Raw genomic sequence first — 19,411 nt, 5'->3', positions numbered from 1 at the left:
ACGTCTCAATTAAGTCACCTCTCAACCTTCTTCTCTCCAATGAAAGCAGCCTCAAGTCCATCAGCCTTTCCTCATAAGACCTTCCCTCCATACCAGTTTACATCCTAGAAAATCTCCTCTGCACCATTTCTAAAGCTTCCACATCCTTTGTATAATGCAGTAACCAGAACTGTACCCAATACCCCAAGTGCGGCCCCACAAAGGTTTTCTACAGCTGCAACATGACCCTATGGCTCCGAAACTCAATCCCTTTACCAAAAAAAAAGATAACACACCGTATACCTTCTTAACAACCCTAGCAACCTAGGTGGCAACTTTAAGAGATCTATGTACATGGACACCGAGATCTCTCTGCTCATCTACATTGCCAAGGATCTTCCCATTATCCCAGTACTCTTTACTCCTGTTGCTCCTTCCTAAGTGAATTACCTCTCACTTTTCTGCATTAAGCTCTGTTTGCCACCTCTCAGCCCAGCTCTGCAGCTTATCGAGATCCCTCTGTAACCTACAACATCCTTCACCACTCTCCATGACTCCATCAACTTTAATATCACCTGAAAATTTACTCACCCTTCGATGCCCTCATTTGGGTAATTTATAACAATGTCAAACAGCAGTGGACCCAAACCAGACCCTTGCGGTACCTCACTCGTTACTGGACTCCAGCATGAACATTTCTCATCTGCCACCAGCCTCTGTCTTCTTTCACCAGCCAATTACCAATCCAAACCACTAAATCCCCAGAATCCTATGCCTCCGGATTTTGTGGAATAGTCTCCCGTGGGTATGCTTATCAAATGCCTTACTGAAATCCACAGAAACCACATCAACTGCTTTAACTTCATCTTGCTGTTTGGTCACTTTCTCAAAATAACTCAAAATGGTTTGTGAGACATGACCTAACCTTCACAAAACTGTGTTGACTATTACTCATCAACTTATTCCTTTCTGATGATTATAAATTCTATCTCTTATTAGCTTTTCAAACACTTTTCCCACAACCGAAGTAAGGCTCACTGATCTATAATGAACAGGATTGTCTCTACTCCCCTTGTTGAACAACGAATCAACATTTGGTCTCCTCAATTCTTCTGCTACTGTTCCTGTAGACAATGACGATATACAGATCAAAACCAAAGGTTCTGCAATGTCCTCCCTGGCTTCCCAGAGAATCCCAGGATTAATCCCATCTGGCCGTGAGGTCTTATATATTTTCACACTTTCCAGAATTGCTAACACATCCTCATTTACCTCAATCCTCTCTCGTCTAGTAGCCTGCATCGCAGTGTTCTCCTCGACAACACTGCTTTTTCTCCAGTGTAAATGCTGACAAAAAAATAGTGCTTCCCCATCTCCTCGGATTCCACACTCAACTTCCCAAAACTATCCTTGATTGGCCCTAAACTTTATCTAGTCATTCTGTTAGTCCTGGTATATCTGTAAAAAGCTTTATGGTTTTCCTTGATCCTATCTGGCAAAGACATCTCAAGTCTCCTCCTGGCTCTTCTTAGCTCCCTCTTTAGGTCTTTTCTGGATAACTTGTAACTCAAAGTGTCCTAAATGAGCTTCACATCCCTTCCTAACATAAGCCTTTTCTTCCTCTTGACAAGAGATTCAAATTCTTTGTTAAACGGCGGCTCCCAACACATGGTATAATGATGCTCTAATTTACAGACAAACTTGGGTAAATCTGCCCATGGGGATCACACATTTTCACCACTGCTGAATTAGCAACTAAACCATAAAGAGAATGATCAGGATTTATGATTTTGTTAAACAGCAAATTCTTCTTGATATTTTATAACTTTAATGCCCCTACATGCTTGTCATACTCAATTTGGAGAATATTTATTTCAACTGGACATTGTTTATGCGCACAAAATTAAAAAGGGTACTTTAAAAGAAAGTCTGGAAATAAAGAGTTGGTGTCAGTAAAAGTATCCATAAAGAAGTTAAGCAGCCATAAAAACTCAACTAATTAATGGATGGTCTTTTAAGAACTAAATCCTCTGCCCACAACTAATCTGGCATATGTGACTACAGTATCATGGCAGTATGGTTTGCATGCACACCATACATACCAATCTCTTGCAATCTTTTGATATTAAGTGGTATTATCATCACTGATTCCCTCACGATTAACGCAATGAAGTTAACCTCGACCTGAAACTGAACCGGATCAACTATACAACATTATGTCAACAAAAACAGGTCAGAGGATGAAAATTCTTCACTAAGTAACTCACTTCCAGTCTCCCAGTACATGCCCAAGAAACATAACACCAGATAGGATATAGCAACCTGCTTGATCAGCACCCCCATTCACCAACCTATACATTCACTTCCTTCATCAATAAACAGGGAGAGCTATGTGCACTATAAGATGCACTGCAGCAACTCACTAAACTCCTTCAACAGCATCTTCAAAGACTGCGACCTCTGTCACCTAAAAGGACACAGGCAAGTAGATAACATTGAAACACCATTACCTGTAAGTTCCTCTCCAAGCCACACACCGTCCTGACTTAGGAATATATCATTCCTTCACTGCTATAGGATCACAATCCCAGGTACTTTTTTCCTATCAGCATTGTCATTGTACCTGTAGCAGGTGACTGCAGATGTTTGAGGAAATGGCTCACTATCAACTTCCCAAGTGCAATGAAGAAGTGATGACAACACTGACCTTGCCAGCAGTGCTAACATCCATTGAAAATAAAATGTTTAAAAGCCTGACCCGTGGGTTAGGACAACAGTCTTACATCAGTCTGCTACAGAACCCTGAGCTCCAAACCTAACAACGCGTGAGGGTTTATATATTTATGTTTACCTAGCAAGACTGCAGTGGCTCAAGGTAGCTCACCACCGTGACCATTTCGAGAACGAGGGAAAGGTACCAAATAACAGCATTACCGCAAACATCCAAATTCAAACAACGAACTAAAAATCTGAAACAAAAAAAAATCAAATTTGACTTCATTCTTCTCAATCCACAAAAGCGATAAGGGAAAGATGATGTGAATACCTCGATTCTCGACAACAGCACGTCTGCAATGAGAAAAGACAACGGTTTCCCTCCCTTTTCTGGGAAGGATTACTGGAAGGAGCTGCACATTCTAACATCGCATTTTTGAAAGGCTATTAAGCTTAACATCACTGCATAGGTCAGCTCCTACCTTTTTCTGGGGATCCAACCAGTCCAGCTCTGTTTGGGATTTTACTTCAAGGCTTGTCCTCGCAGTTTGAGGAGGGCCACCTGGTGCGGTGCACGCAGCTCCTCCTCCTCCATGTACTGTCGCACCATCTCCATGGTGAATGCAGAGAAACTGTCTTGTCTCCCCGAGAAGAGCATGCTCGAATAATACTGGACAGTGAAAGACAGGAAGACAAACTAGAGTGAAGTGATCTGCTTCCCCTGACTCAAGTAAAACTTGCTCTGTAATCCACAAAAACACTGGACTGAGTGCAGACAACAGCAACACTTAAAAGTAGTTGGAGTATCATCTGACATGCTAATCATGCTGCATCACAAGTGATCCCATCAAACTATCCTAATATTTATCAGGATTGGTAAATGCTGGCTGTGTCAATTCATCATCTGTGAAACACTTTAAGACCGGCGAAGTACCTCATCCTGATAATTTTCTGGTCAGGACTCCAGTCACTAATTTGCTGCCAGGTTCTGATAAATAACGAAAAACACAACAGGAGTTGCACTTGCAGAGAATAAGGGTGCCATGGTTACATCAACATCAGAACACGAGGAGGCTACTTAGCTTCTTAAACTTATTCCACCATTCACCCAAATCATGGTAATCTTCATCACCATAACAAATCCCTGTCTTTGTCCCATAATCATTCAAAATCTACCAACCTTAGATTTAAAATTTACCAATGATTTCTCATCAACCGCTGCCTGTGGAGCTTTATCAAGCTTTATCAATTTCTGTGCATAAAAGTGTTTCCCGATTTCAAACCTCAATGTTCTGATTCTAACACTTTATCTGTTTAACTTTTATTCTTAAGTTAAGCCTTGGAACCCAAATATCACTTCAGTAAATCTACACTGCACTTTCACTCAGAATGATACTCTTCTTAAGCCATGGTACCCAGCCCTGACAGCTTGGTCTAACTAGGTTCTGATTTGCTGAAGCATGACTTCTAATCCTTTGTTTTCTAGACTTCTGTAGAGATCAATGTCAACATTCCACTGGCCCCTTGATCATTTTTCTGAACCTGTTTGTGACATTTTCATAGACTATCCAGCTGGATCAATCCCACCAAGTTTCTTTGGACTCCACTCTCTCTCAATTTTCATAATCAAGAAATATCCTATTTTGATCCAACCTCTCACAAACTCATCTGTTGTTGTTTTTTGTCATTTACTGAATCTATCAATATTGCTTTCTAATGCTATGCTTCATCTACCTACACTTGGAATCGCAGTAATCTGCAGAGTGGCCCCAAATTTTGAATGTGGCTTTCCTTTCATTATGAATAGTGAATAATTAGGGCTCCAACATCGATGCTTGCAGGATATCACTCACCATATCCTTCCAATCCGAATATCTCTTATTATCTGCACAAATGTCTCTTGTTCAAATCAAATTCCTCTGCAAACTCCCCCTGCGTTTTGCATCTTATTACCATCCTTAATGGAAAGTAGAAAGGTGTAAATTCAGGGACATTCTTAGCAGTCAAATTTAGCTTGTGTTTACCTGACTGGGTGAGCAAGGAATCCCAGTAAATATTAATCTTCGTCTTTACTACATGGGAACTCGATCACAAAGATTAACAATGTGAAATATTTATTCTTCTTCAAGCTGTATAAACTCTGGGCACATTGTTACCGAGTGGTACTCGCTTTTTTTTCAAAACCACAGGCCTCGTCCAACTGTTGGCTAACACTCGTTACACCATATGGTCCTCATCCTCTCCATCTGAATCTCATGGCAAGTTATCTCGAGCATGGAGAGGAACAACGATTCCCAGCCCTGAAATCCCACTAATGAGCACCACCTCTCAACTTAAACCATAGTAGAAGCCGATTGATCCGCACCATGTCCTCATCTGAATCATCCTGCTGGCTGCATTTCTTCCCCATATTAAAGCGGTGATGGCTCTCTGATGGCAGAAGGGAACGAAAGGATTTATCTTAAATCTCATCTTCAGTCATTGACTCGTCGAACTTATGGGAGTACTCAGTGGCAACAGAAGCAGAGTCTAGAGAGACAATAAATGATTTACGTTGTTCTTTGTTATTTTCCATTGCTCACTGACAGGTTTAGAACTTGAACTTGAAGTTAAGGGCTGAGCTGGAATCCACGGATTAATTATCTGCTCAAGGAGCAGAGTGGGGTTACAATTATTGATTCAACACAACTTTGATATTGAATCACACATTGTTTAAGATTGCTCATGCACAACCCACAGATCCAGGGGAAACACAAGGAACTTGGATTGAATAGCTGAAGCACATGACTGAATAAACGAGTCTTGAAATAAATCAGTGCAAGACATGTGCCTATTTGACCCACATATCTTTGGATAGGGAAGGAGTGCTAACGTAGCAATACATTTGATTGATTCGAATCATCTAACCAAAGAGACACATTTCCCCGTTAAGACATGAGGTCAGTGGAAGGACAAAACATCCTTTCTGGTTAAAGAATTCACCTTTCTCACCAGGTAATAAAGGCACACTGTTTCTGTGGATCGAGTCATTGTCCACTGTTAGAAACACCTTCTCAATATTTCCCTTTGTGTGGCTAGAGCTTCTTATTTTCTCCAAAAATGATAAGGGTGAGCTGTCTTTTTTTTGGATTAGATTCCTTGCAGTGTGGAAACAGGCCCTTCGCCCCAACCCTCCAAAACGTAACCCACCCAGACCCATTTCCCTCTGACAAATGCACCTAACATCATGGGCAATTTAACATGGCCAATTCACCTGACCTGCACATATATAGACTGTGGGAGGAAACTGGAGCTCCAGGAGGAAACCCATGCAGACACAGCGAGAATGTGCAAACTCCACACAGGCAGTCACCCGAGGCTAGAATCAAACTTGAAATACGGGTGCTGTGAGGCAACAGTGCTAAGCACTGAGCCACCATGCCACCCTTACTTATTATTGCCGCTGCTGCTACTATAAGAATGTTACAGATCAACACAGATGCATAGTTTCAGGACACAAAAACAGGTTCTCAGTATTTGTGATTTACACAGGCTTCCTTCTCAACCCAAACCCATCAACATAGTTTTCTTTGATTTCGTGTATTCCAAGCTCCTCCTTGAATTCATCTGTTATTTGTTTGAATTATTTCTGATGAGGTAAGTTCTACATTCAAACCCCTTTCTGGGTAAAGACTTTGTCGCCCTCTGCAAATTCCCTGTTGGATTTAATAGTGACTACAATTATATCCACAGCTCCAGGGCATAGTGTCATTCACAAGCAGAAATATATTTTCTAACTCTATCAAACCCCTATGCAACTGGACCATGTCACTCTTTTTCAATGAGACTAGTCTGTCCAATCTTACTTGATGAATTCAAATTCAGTTGTGATATAATTCCAGTAACTATTCTTTATCTGCCCTACTGCCTGTACATCCATATTACAGTATGAAGATTAGAATTATTTGCAGTGCTCCAAGGGTGATCTGTCCATGGTTCTACACATATCTAACACATTTCCATTCTGTTAACCCAGAAATAAAGCCATGCTCTACTTTTCTATGTAACCTCACAAACCGGTGTCATTTACTGTCAGTGACTCATTCTTATCTCCAGATCCCTCTGCCCTATTTAAGGACATATTAACAATGAGAAAGTGGTCTCTTTATTCGTTTGATCACAGTGTACTACCTCACACATGGGTGGAAGTTAACCTTCCACAGCTTTGACTGCAATATTCCCTTAACCAAATCCTCCCAACAGTAAGTCTTCTTAAAGACAAAACTCCAATATATTAATGTAATTAATCTCGTCAACTATTTCTTATTTGAAAAGCACGAACTGTCCAGCTCAGTTTTGAACAAACATCCTCTGCAACAGTTATTAAAATGTCACAAGCTGAACTACAACCACTATTTGCATTCATATTCATTGCAGCCCAAGAATGAGATGTGGTATCATTGAAGTCTATAAAATGGTCTAGGGATTGACCGAGTAGATGCAGAGAAGATGGTTCAATCTAAAATGAGGAGTCGTAAGTTTACAATAAAGAGAAAGCTGGAGGAATTACTTCTCTTCGAGGTTGGTGAATCTGTGGAATTCACTACCTCAGAACAATGTGGATTCTGGGACATTAAGTAAAGTTAAATATGAGATACACAGGTTTTTAATTAGTAATGGGTTGAAGAGTTAAGGAGAGCTGGTAGTATTAGTGTTAAGGCCAAGATGAGATTAGCCATGACTGTATCAAATGGCACAGCAGGTACAAGGGGTTGGATTGATAATCCTGCTCCTAATTCTGATGTTCTTATGTTCTTATTTCAAAAGGAGGAAGTAAGAGGCATGGACTAATTAAAGGTGTTTAATGGGCATGGTATTGGAAAGACTATGGTGAGAGGCTGTTTGATTTGGTGAGGTGAGCTACAATATCTCTACAGTAGTGTCAGCAGACCAGCTGGGCCCAGCACAGAGAAAAGACCGTGATGTCTCCTTTGCAGCATCTTTCCCCACCTATCCATTTCTAGTTTCGACCTTATTCCCTCCTCCCTAGCTTTCAACTTGAAGCTCCTTCACCAAAAACCTTGCAGCCTCTTTCTCCAAACCCACCATTGCTGAATCCCCCACCATCAACATTCTGGAGGTTTACTGTTGACTAGAAATTGAAGTGGACTAGCCATACAACTACTGTAAATAAACCACTCCCCGAATCTCTGAAGTCAGTCCACCATCTACAAGACACAACTCAGGAGTGCAATAGAATATCCGCTACTTGGCTAGGTTTGGGTGCAGCTCCATGAACACTCAAGAAGCTTGACAGCATCAGGAAAAAGCAGACTGCTTGATTGGCACCACATTCACTCCCTCCTCCACTGATGCCTAGAACAGCATTATGTACTATCTACAAGATACATTATATCAATTCATAACACTTCAATAGCATCTTCCAAACCTATGACCAATGCCAACTAAAATGAAAAGGGAAGCAGATTCATGAGAACACCACGTTCTACAGGTTCCCTTCCAAGCCACTACCATTTGGAGTTGAATATCTTTCAGCCTTCCTGAAGTGTCATTGAGCCAAAATTCTGGAACTCTCTCCCAACAGCACTGCCAATAGGCCTACAACCCACACAGACTGCAGTGATTCATAAAGGGAGCTCACAACTATCTTCTCAAGGGCATTTGAATGAGGCAATAAATGTTCGCACAACCAGTGACACCCACATTCCACAAATTAATTAATTCCTTAACGCCTCCTCCTTCCTTCCACAACACTCCCACCCAAAATCAGCTGCGCTGTGGAAACACAAGCCTTGAGCAGCATGTGGTAGCCTACAAGGAGACCCAAGCCACATTCAGGAATCTCTTGAGGCCCATGAGCCGTGCTCAGAAAGGGGTGGTCCTGAATGAATAATAATCCCCAGCGATTCACACAACGTAATTAACAGTGAAGCTATCAGTTGCCAACTTCTTCACGAATAGATTGGTTGGGACACGGGATGAACGGCCAGAGTAAGTGGTAGATGCAAGTACAATTACAACATTTAAAAGACATTTGGAGAGGTACTTGAATAGGAAAGGTTGAGGAATTTGGGCCAAACACAGGCAAACTGCACGAGCGTACTTTTTGAAATTTGGTTGGGATGGATGTATTGGACCGAAGAATTCATTTCCATGTTGCATGACTATGATTATATTGTTTTCAGCCACGGTAGTATTTTGCAATTGTCCTAAACTATGGTGTAATTGAACAAGTCAATGGAGGCGTTTGGCACCAGGGCCACAGTACTCTATCGGTTAGGTGTTGAGTAGTAGCTGCAATTTAGTGGGCATTTAATAGACACCATAATGGAGAAGTATGCAAGGAAATTACTGTAGGTGTTGGAATCTGTACTGAAAACAACAAATGCTGGAGCTGACAGCAGGTCAGATATAATCCATAGAGACCAAGCAAACTAATGAAGAGTCATCTGGACTCAAAAGGTTAGCTTGCTCTCTCCGTCGAGTTTTTAAAAGAAGTTCATGGATGAGAGTGTCATTGGCTCGGCAGCATTCATTGTCCATCTCTAATTGCTCAATGGGCAGCTAAGAATAAAGCTCATTGTTGTGTGTCTGGAGTCACATGTAGGAAAAACTACGTAAGGATGGTAGCTTCTAACCTCAAGCATGTTGCTGAACCAGATGGGTTTTCCGAAACTCAACAAATGATTCATGGCTATTGAGGGAGTGCAGCGTAGGTTCATGAGGTCAATTACTGGAATTGCGGGACTACCTTACACTGAAAGACTGGAGCGACTGGGCTTGTATACCCTTGAGTTTAGAAGACTGAGAGGAGATCTCATTGAGACAGATAAGATTATTCAAGGATTGGACACTCTGAAGACAGGAACATGTTTCTGCTGAAGTGTGAGTGCCGAAACAGAGGACACAGCTTAAAAATACGGGGTAGACCATTTAGGGCAGAGATGAGGAGAAACTTCTTCACCCAGGGAGTGGTGTCTGTGTGGAATGCTCTGCCCCAGAGGGCAGTGGAGGCCCAGTCTCTGAATTTATTTAAGAAAGAGTTGGATAGAGCTCTCAAGGATAGTAGAATCAAGGATTATGGAGATAAGGCAGGAACAAGACACTAATTAAGGATGATCAGCCGTGATCACATTGAATGGCGGTGCAGGCTCGAAGGGCAGAATGGCCTACTCCTGCATCTATTGTCTATTGTCTCTTGTGATGAGATTTTTAATTCCAGATATTCACTGAATTCAACTTCCACCATTTCCTGTGGCAAGATTCAAACCTGGCTCTCCAGAATGCTGAAAAATGTGTTGCTGGAAAAGCGCAGCATGTCAGGCAGCATCAAAGAGGCAGGAGAATCGACGTTTCGGGCATAAGCCCTTCTTCAGGGATTAGGATGGTGTGCCAAGCAGGCTAAGATAAGAGGTAGGGAGGAGGGATTAGGGGGAGGGGCGTTGGGAATGTGATAGGTGAAAGGAGGTTAAGGTGAGGGTGATAGGCCGGAGAGGGGGTGGGGGCGGAGAGGTCGGGAAGAAGATTGCAGGTCAAGAAGGCGGTGCTGAGTCCGAGGATTGGCACTGAAATGAGGTGGAAGGAGGGGGGAAATTAGAAAGATGGAGAAATCTGAATTCATCCTACAAGGAGAGCTCTATGAGAAAGGTGAGCCACCCGTGAGTAACAAAGGCAGTCAAGGGCAGTACCCACAAGGAAAAGAATGACATAGCAGCGGATGACTAAAAAGACAGAAAAATGAACATGTAATTAAATTGACAAGAAACAAAAATGAAAGGCAAGAGTTATACAGGAATATAAAAGTTGAGTATCTAAAGTCAGCATAGAACCCTTGGAGGTTCTGATTCTGTAATTGATAATGGGTACAGGGAAACAGCAGATAATCTAAGCTGATATTTCACATTGGTCTTCATGAAGGAGGATACCGTTATCATCCCAAAGGTAGCAAATAAGCAAGTTAACCATGGGGAGAAAAACGTCATAACAGTCTTTGTCACAAGTGACAAAATATTGACCAATTAATTGGACTAAAGGCAGACAGGACCTCATGGTCTGGATCAAACATCTTTGAGGTAACTGGCTGCAGAGACATTCAAGGCATCGATTAGAATATTCCAGAATCAGGGGAAACAGGGAGCATCCAGTAGATTGATCAACTGTCCAAGAAGGGAAGGGAGACAGAAATCAGGAAACTATAGACTAGTAAGTTTAATATCTGTTTTGGTAACATAGCAGAGTCGAATATTAAAGTATGAAAGAGCAGGACATTTAGAAAAGCTTATCATTAAACATGGTAGACTTGGTTTTGTGAAAGAGAAACTATATTTGACGAATTTGCGACAGTTCATTGAGGAGACAACAAGCAGGGCTGATAAAGAGCAATCCAATGATGTTCTGTATATGGATTTTAAAAATGCAAATGATAAGGTGCTACACAAACGTTAATTGCATAATATAGGAGCTCACTGTATCGGGATAATGTATTTGCATAGACTGAGGATTGGTTAACCACACTGGCTGTTGCTGAGACCTCATTTGGAGTACTATATGTAATAATGCTCCTATATTTAATAAAGGGTAAAACAACATTGGAGTCCATTCAAAAAAAGATTCACTTAGGTGCTTCGAGGATGAAAGGATTGACCTATCAAGAATAGATAAACAGTTGGGTCATTATTCAATAGAATCTCGACAAATAAGGGGTGATCTTATGGAAACAAGAATCTGAGGAGCTTGACAGGGTAGATGTTGACGAGATCTTCGAGCACCAGTGAAGTTTCAAACCAGGGAACATTACAGAAGGGAACATTCATTTCTTTAAAAAAAGTAAAGAATTTTTACTCTCAGTGAATGGCTAGAATTTTCTAGCCCAAAGAATTGTGAAAGTTAAATGTGGTAGGGGAATGGGTCTGCTTGGGTTACTCTTCGGAGGGTCAGTGTAGCTTGTTGGGCTGAAGAACCTGTTTCCACACAGTAGAGAATCTATGATTATATCTCAAATTATTTTAAAAGAGTGCAGATAGATTTTTGAAATATTGAGCAGTTGAGGGCAATGCGGATCAAGCATAAAAGAGGTGTTGAAGCCTGGGTTGGCCCAGCCATGATCTGATAGAATGGGGGAACAAGCTGATGGGGATGAATGCTGTGGGATATAAATGAATTAATGTTTTTTTCTGCAAGTATAAATTCTGATACAGAATAGGAATGAGAAAATACATATTCAGCAAAAAGAAAGCATGAGACATGAATACAGAACAATGGTGGATATATGGGCAAACAGGAAAGCATCTGTTTCCCCCTTACACGGGGACACAGGAACAAACCCTAATCAAAGAGGTCAAAGTGGCCTCTGGATGGAAATAGATGCTGATAGAAGAAAAGATATGCCTAATCAATAATCTATAATAGACTGACGTCAAACACCCTTATGGGAGTCAGAGATAAGAGTTTGTCACGGACAAAACAGGATAAACAGAAGTTTTGTGATCAGTCTTAAGGAAATGAGTGACGTAAGCGAAGCAGGGAACAGACAATGGAATAAGGAAAAATATGGGGATTCAAACTGTATAAATTTCGAGAGTTTGTTGGATTTAGTGTGCATTTTGTCATTACCTTACCTGGTATTGAGACAGGGCACCCATCTATAGGTGTAAAAATAAATGGCGGATTCAGATATTTGTCTCGAACTGAAATTATTAAAGTGAGTGAGCTTTTGTTTCTCACAATTGGGGGCTCGTGTCCGGGATTTTCTTCCATCACCGGGGGGAGTGGCTGGCCTTGGACACTGGGAAGACGCGTCCCGTTCCCCATTGAGGAGCGGTCTCGTGTCCCGGTTTGGTCTGCTCCCTTGGGTGACTGGTGTGAATCCTATAAGAGAGACATCTGAATCAGACAGTGATAGGAGCTCGATAGAAAATACGGTGACAAAAGGGGCCAGGCAACTCTGTGCACAGACCAAGGTAAGAAAATTGACTTTTAAGTATTGCCTTGGTGGCCGGGATTGAGTTTTAGTAGTTAATAAGGGACTAACGAAGGAACTCAATATGGCTTGCGCTTTGGGTAAGAAAAAAGCCTCCGGGGAAACAAAGTAAGGAAAAGACAATGGAAATGGAGGCGGGGTCCCTTACAACATTCCTCCGGAAAGTCCTTTGGGCAGGATGTTGTGGAAAATGGCAAAATAATACTTGTGCAAGGGAGAAAGATGATTAAATATTGTTGCTTTGTATGGACTAAGGACTCCATTCTTCGTCCCGCTGTCTTCTGGCCAAAGTACAGATCGGACGAAGACTGGGTTTGTGAATATCTGAGTTTATATGTCCATGTGCGAGAGAGAGAGAGAGAGAGAGAGAGAATGTAAAGAGCTGTACAGCTGGTAGGAAGTTTAACCCTTTGTGATTTGGTTTGAGTGAACATTTGTTTGTTGGTGATTGAATGTTTGTGTTTTATTCCCTGGAGCTTGAGTTCCAGGACTGTTTCGAATCTGATTTTGTTATGGAAACTTAACATGATTTCTTTTAAGGTTAAGGATTCTATTGTGATTATGAAGAAAAAAAAAAGGAATGATAACTCCTGTTCTTTTTACAGATCATGACTGCCTTACTATCAGTTTCTAACTAATCTCTTTTATCTTTACATAAAAGCGATTTATGGAGGACAGTTGAAGTTTCAGTTCAACATTAGATTGTAGTAAAAGCAAAATTCTATGGTTAATATTTGTGACCTTGGATTCAGCCATTGTTCATGCATTAGAAGTTGTTTTTTAAAAAACCTTGAGTAGACAAATTCTTTTAAGGCAAGTTCTGATTATTTTACAACTTATAGTATTGTAATTGAGCAATGATTGGTCAGGACTATTTAAGGAAACTAATTCTGGATCTAAATTAAAGGACTAAAACTGGGTAATTACAGTGAATTTCAAAATTGGGAACTGTATGCATTTTGCATTTAACTATTAAATACTGAAGAAATGAACGTAAATATATATAAATATATTTATACGTTAGGAACAGGCTTTGAAGGTTAGTCAAGCATGAATTGATGAATTGGTGTTTGAAGTTATGGGGAGCTAGAAATATTGCAATATTTCTTTAAAAAAAAGATAAAGGGGAAAAACGTAACGACTTATCCCCTTCGGGAGGTACCTATAGGGGACAAAGAGATTGGGTTTGTAAGTGCCCCCCTCACCAGTGGGGAGGTCAGAACATTTAAAAAGGAAATGAAGGTCCTGGTTGAGGATCCGGTGGGGTTGTCTGAACAAATTGATCAATTTTTGGGGCCCAGTCTGTATACCTGGGCTGAATTAATGTCTATTTTGAATATATTATTTACTGGGGAGGAAAGGGGACTTGTACGAGGAGCTGCCATTAAAATATGGGACAGGGAACACCCGATTAGAGATGGGGATGCTGGATAGGGAGAGATGAAGTTTCCCCTCAGAGACCCCCAGTGGGAAAACCAAAACCCGGAGCATAGAGAAGAAATGAGGGAATTGAAAGACCTGATTCTAAAAGGAATAAGAGAGGCAGTTCCGAAGTCACAGAATTTGATTAAAACCTTTGAAATTAGACAGGAGAAAGATGAGACTCCCTCAGCTTTCTTGCAAAGATTAAGGGACTCAATGCGGAACTACTCGGGAATTAACCCTGAGGACCCAGTGGCACAGGGTCTTTTGAAAGTACATTTTGTGACAAGAGCATGGCCAGACATACAGAGAAAGATACAGAAGATAGAAGGATGGAGTGAAAAACCATTAGATGAATTGTTGAGAGAGGCACAGAAAGTGTTTGTAAAGAGGGAGAGGACAAGGGGGAACATTTGATAGAGGGTTTGAGCGACGGGGGCAGAGATGGAAGTCGCTACAGGCAGGATGCTATTATTGCGGAAAGATAGGGCATTTTAAGCGGGAGTGTCCTGATCTACAAAGGGAAGAAAAGGCAATTCCGCTTATGAATTATGATGAAGAATAGGGGTGTCAGGGGTTCCTGCCCTCGGGGGCCCACCAGGAACCCTTGATAAACTTGAAGGTGGGACCCTGTAGGGAAGAGGTAGTCTTCCTAGTAGATACGGGGGCAGCACGGTCATTGCTGAAATTTAAAACAAAGAAAGTAGAAATGTTAACACGGTCAATTACTGTTTCGGGGGTGAAAGGGGAAGGATTTACTGTTCCAGTATTTGAACCTATGATGATAGAAGGTCCTAAGGATAGGATCACAGGGGAACTGCTGTATATCCCTGATATAGGAAGTAACTTACTGGGGAGAGATTTAATTATCCTTTTAGGACTGGAGATTGGAATTCAGGAAGAAGAATTAGTTGTACAACTGGCAATATTGACAGAGGATGTGGAGAGAGAGATAGACCCTATTGTATGGGCTAGAGAAGGGAATCGTGGAAAACTACAGATCCCTCCCCTTACAATAAATTTAAAACGGAAAGGGGACGTTGTCTGTGAGCGACAATATCCTATTTCCATAGAAGGTAAATGAGGACTGCAGCCAGTAATTGAAGGACTGATTAGAGATGGTTTGTTGGAGCCATGTATGTCTCCTTATAATACCCCAATTCTACCAGTGCGGAAATCTGATGGAACTTATCGATTGGTGCAGGATTTGAGAACATTAAATCGAATAGTACAGATCAGGCACCCAGTAGTGCCAAACCCCTACATGTTATTAAGTAAGATCCCTCATGATCACAAATGGTTTAGTGTGATAGATTTAAAGGATGCCTTTTGGGCTTGTCCCTTGGCGGAGGAAAGATTTGGGACTATCCCCCTATGAAATCTTATTTGAATTACCTTATCTGGGAACACAGGGAGAATTGCCAATTCCCGAAACTAAAGATTTGTTTTTAAAGAAGTATATACTGGGCTTGTCCTCCTCTTTATCTTTCCTCAGAAAACAGGGTCTATTGGCACAGACTCCGCCCCTTAAATTTGCTGTTCATCCCATCCGGCCAAGAGACTGGGTCTTAATAAAATCATGGACAGAGACTAAGCTGCAGCCAGACTGGGAAGGGCCGTACCAGGCTCTTTTGACTACCGAAACGGCAATAAGGACGGCGGAGAAAGGCTGGACTCATTATACTCGGATCAAAGGGCCAGTGGACCCTCCAGTTGAGGAAGAAGTCTGGACAGCTGAATCAACACAAGACCCGCTGAAACTCAGACTAAAGAGACTTTGAGTAATTGACTATACAGTGGCGACGCGAGCGCGGGATTATTTCTGTAAGATTGTATATTAAGCCTTTTTGTGTTCTAGCATAATGATCAGAATACTGGGAATGCTTAGAGTTATGATGCTAGCCCTCTTGGTATTGGGATTTTGTCACATATCATTTTCATATGTATTATTAATGGTTCCTGAGTAATAGACACTGATATATGTAGCTTAGTAAATTGTGGGAATGTAGCTAATCAGAGACAATACTGCAACTCAGAGATACATCTTAAGTCCTATGGGGATGGCCTCGGGGATGGTACCTGGTATAATGGTCTTGTCACAATACACCGGGCCCCCTTCCGACCAGCACGCGATTGTCCCGATAAAAAGTGTAGCCCCATATATTTAACGATAAGAAAAACCACATGGCACGAAGCAGTTTTGGGAGGTGGCACTTATGAGGTACAATTAAATGAAACATTTGGGATTGAAATGAAAGCAAATGGGAAGGAGTTTGTGGGCTGTTGTTTTCGAATTAGCATAGGACAGGGAAAATGGGTAGAATTACTGGGTAATGAGATACAACCTTTCACTCCTCCCAATGATCCTACAGTAGTAAAAATTATAGAGGTAAAGGATTTGAAACAGACCATCGAGATAGAGACTGGGTACGGGGATGCAAATGCCTGGGTTGAATGGGTAAAGTATACTGTAAAAAGTCTGAACAAAAGCAATTGCTATGTATGTGCCTCCGGTAGGCCAGTGGCCCAGGTGGTTCCCTTTCCGCTCGGGTGGAAGCGAGACAGGAAGGGCATGAAATGTATGATAGCCCTGTATCAGGATGAGACTGCATGGAATGATAGGAATTGTACCTCCCTATCTCTGATGTTCCCTCCCTTGGAGGAGAAAGATGCAAAAGTTCCTCCCACATTTTCCGCCGTAGTTGGAAATCACACGTCATGTGTGCACAGGCGAGGTACGAGTCGGTCGAGACATTTGGGGGAGCTGAAATTATGTACAGAGATTAAGAATGTTACCGAAACGGAGAAGGGAGGGAACTACTCAGCATTCAAAGTTCCCCGAGCGGATCTGTGGTGGTACTGTGGAGGAAAAATATTGAGACCCACCCTACCTCCGGATTGGAAAGGGATATGCGCAATTGTACAATTGGCAATTCCATTTACCCTGGCATTTGAGAAGGAAAAGATAGTAGGGAAAAAGGGAAGGGGTAAGAGATTACTGTTAGATAATTCTTTTGATGACAGGATTTATCTTGATTCGGTAGGAGTCCCTAGGGGAGTACCTGAATTCAAAGCTCGTAACCAGATTGCAGCAGGCTTTGAGTCAGCTCTCTTTTGGTCGGCAACAATTAATAAAAATGTAGACTGGATAAATTACATTTTTTTATAATCAACAGCGATTTATAAATTATACAAGAGAGGCGGTTAAAGGAATATCAGAACAGCTTGATGCGACAAGTAGGATGGCATGGGAAAACAGAATAGCCCTTGATATGATTTTAGCAGAGAAAGGGGGTGGTGGTTTTTATCCTTACTTCCCTGATAGTAGTAGTCGGGGTATTGGTGGCCATTGGCTGTTGTGTCATACCCTGTATACGAGGGCTCACCCAGAGGCTGATTGAAACAGCTTTGATGAAACGAATGCCCCTGAGGGGAATCAGACAGAGCAACTTTATCAACTAAATAATAAGGAGATGAGTGAGACTAAGTTGGATGAAATCTCTGAAATGATGCTTGCGAATTTTGGGAACAATGTTTAAAAAAAAAAGAGACAAAAATGCAGAAGATAACAGATAGTAATGAAAAGAAAAAGGGGAAATTGTGGGATATAAATGAATTAATGTTTTTTCTGCAAGTATAAATTCTGATACAGAATAGGAATGAGAAAATACATATTCAGCAAAAAGAAAGCATGAGACATGAATACAGAACAATGGTGGATATATGGGCAAACAGGAAAGCATCTGTTTCCCCCTTACACGGGGACACAGGAACAAACCCTAATCAAAGAGGTCAAAGTGGCCTCTGGATGGAAATAGATGCTGATAGAAGAAAAGATATGCCTAATCAATAATCTATAATAGACTGACGTCAAACACCCTTATGGGAGTCAGAGATAAGAGTTTGTCACGGACAAAACAGGATAAACAGAAGTTTTGTGATCAGTCTTAAGGAAATGAGTGACGTAAGCGAAGCAGGGAACAGACAATGGAATAAGGAAAAATATGGGGATTCAAACTGTATAAATTTCGAGAGTTTGTTGGATTTAGTGTGCATTTTGTCATTACCTTACCTGGTATTGAGACAGGGCACCCATCTATAGGTGTATAAATAAATGGCGGATTCAGATATTTGTCTCGAACTGAAATTATTAAAGTGAGTGAGCTTTTGTTTCTCACAATGCCCTACTATTGCTTCAATTCCTTGAGGCTCCATTTCATGCTTTTTGGCTCCAAAGTAGACCGTGATACAATGTGCTAAAGATCTCAGATGTTGTGAAAAGGAGTGAAAATGAGGTGTTTATGTACTGATTCAGATGGCACTGATTCATCAATCACAGCTATGCAGTCATGAGTAGGAAGGTAATCCCTCCATGAATAAAGGAAATCTACTGCAGAGCTCACACAAAGGGAATTCTTACACTCAGTAAACTCTCCCATCACATGACCCAACATCTCAGCAAAAACAGGACGTACTGCGCATACTCTAGCTAACAAACGTACCCCGGGTGTTTGATGTCAACACCGGACCAATGAAAGGACGTTGGCGGAGCTGGACGACCTGGCGGGGCGGTTTGGGGTCCAACCAATCAAAGTGAATGAGGGGCGGAACTAGACTAAACCACGTGATCACCCTCGCGCGCGGTGCAGAGTCGCTGAAATGAATGCTCGGGAAGTTATGGAGCGAAATGATACGTTAAGGAAAGAAATAAACAGAGGGAAACCGGAGGAAAACTGTGTTGCTATGAACAGAGAGGTTTTGCAAACATGTTGTGCGCGTCGCAAAACGCACATTTGAACGTCCCAGTCCCGTGTTTTCAGTAAACGGGGAATTGCCTCAGGGCGCTGACATCTTTATTCGGGGCAACGATTCACTGAACACGTGCGCGGCCGCCATCTTTGTAGGGGGCAAGGTGCAGCCATGCGCATGTGCAGCCTTTCCCTGGGAGAGAGTCATTGTGATCATAGCAGCTCACACTGCTCTGATTCACTTCTGGGATCCAACATGACCACTTCGTCGTAGCTTCCTCGGTCTGGAACCATGGATGTATTTTGGTCTGTTTTGTACTGTAATATTACTTTTATAGACCCTTTGTAAATGAGTTTTTCACTGCAGCCCAGACACTGACCATGTGCTGCTCTATTACCAGATTATTTTTTTCTAGAATATCTTTGACAGTCAAGAATTATTTTTCCAAATAAGTAAGTGCATTTTCCTTCCATTTCTGACTATCAAATTCTGCACCATTTTCATTCCCTCTAATCTATATTGCACTCCCTGAAACATCAACTGTGTTTCTCCTTCCACAGATACCAG

The sequence above is a fragment of the Chiloscyllium plagiosum genome, unplaced genomic scaffold, assembly GCF_037043375.1.
Source record: "Chiloscyllium plagiosum isolate Xiang-an unplaced genomic scaffold, Cpla_swu_hap1 HiC_scaffold_21, whole genome shotgun sequence".
In the NCBI taxonomy this organism is placed as follows: Eukaryota; Metazoa; Chordata; class Chondrichthyes; order Orectolobiformes; family Hemiscylliidae; genus Chiloscyllium; species Chiloscyllium plagiosum.
The sequence above is the reverse complement of the archived record's forward strand: the minus strand, read 5'-3'. Positions refer to the sequence as shown.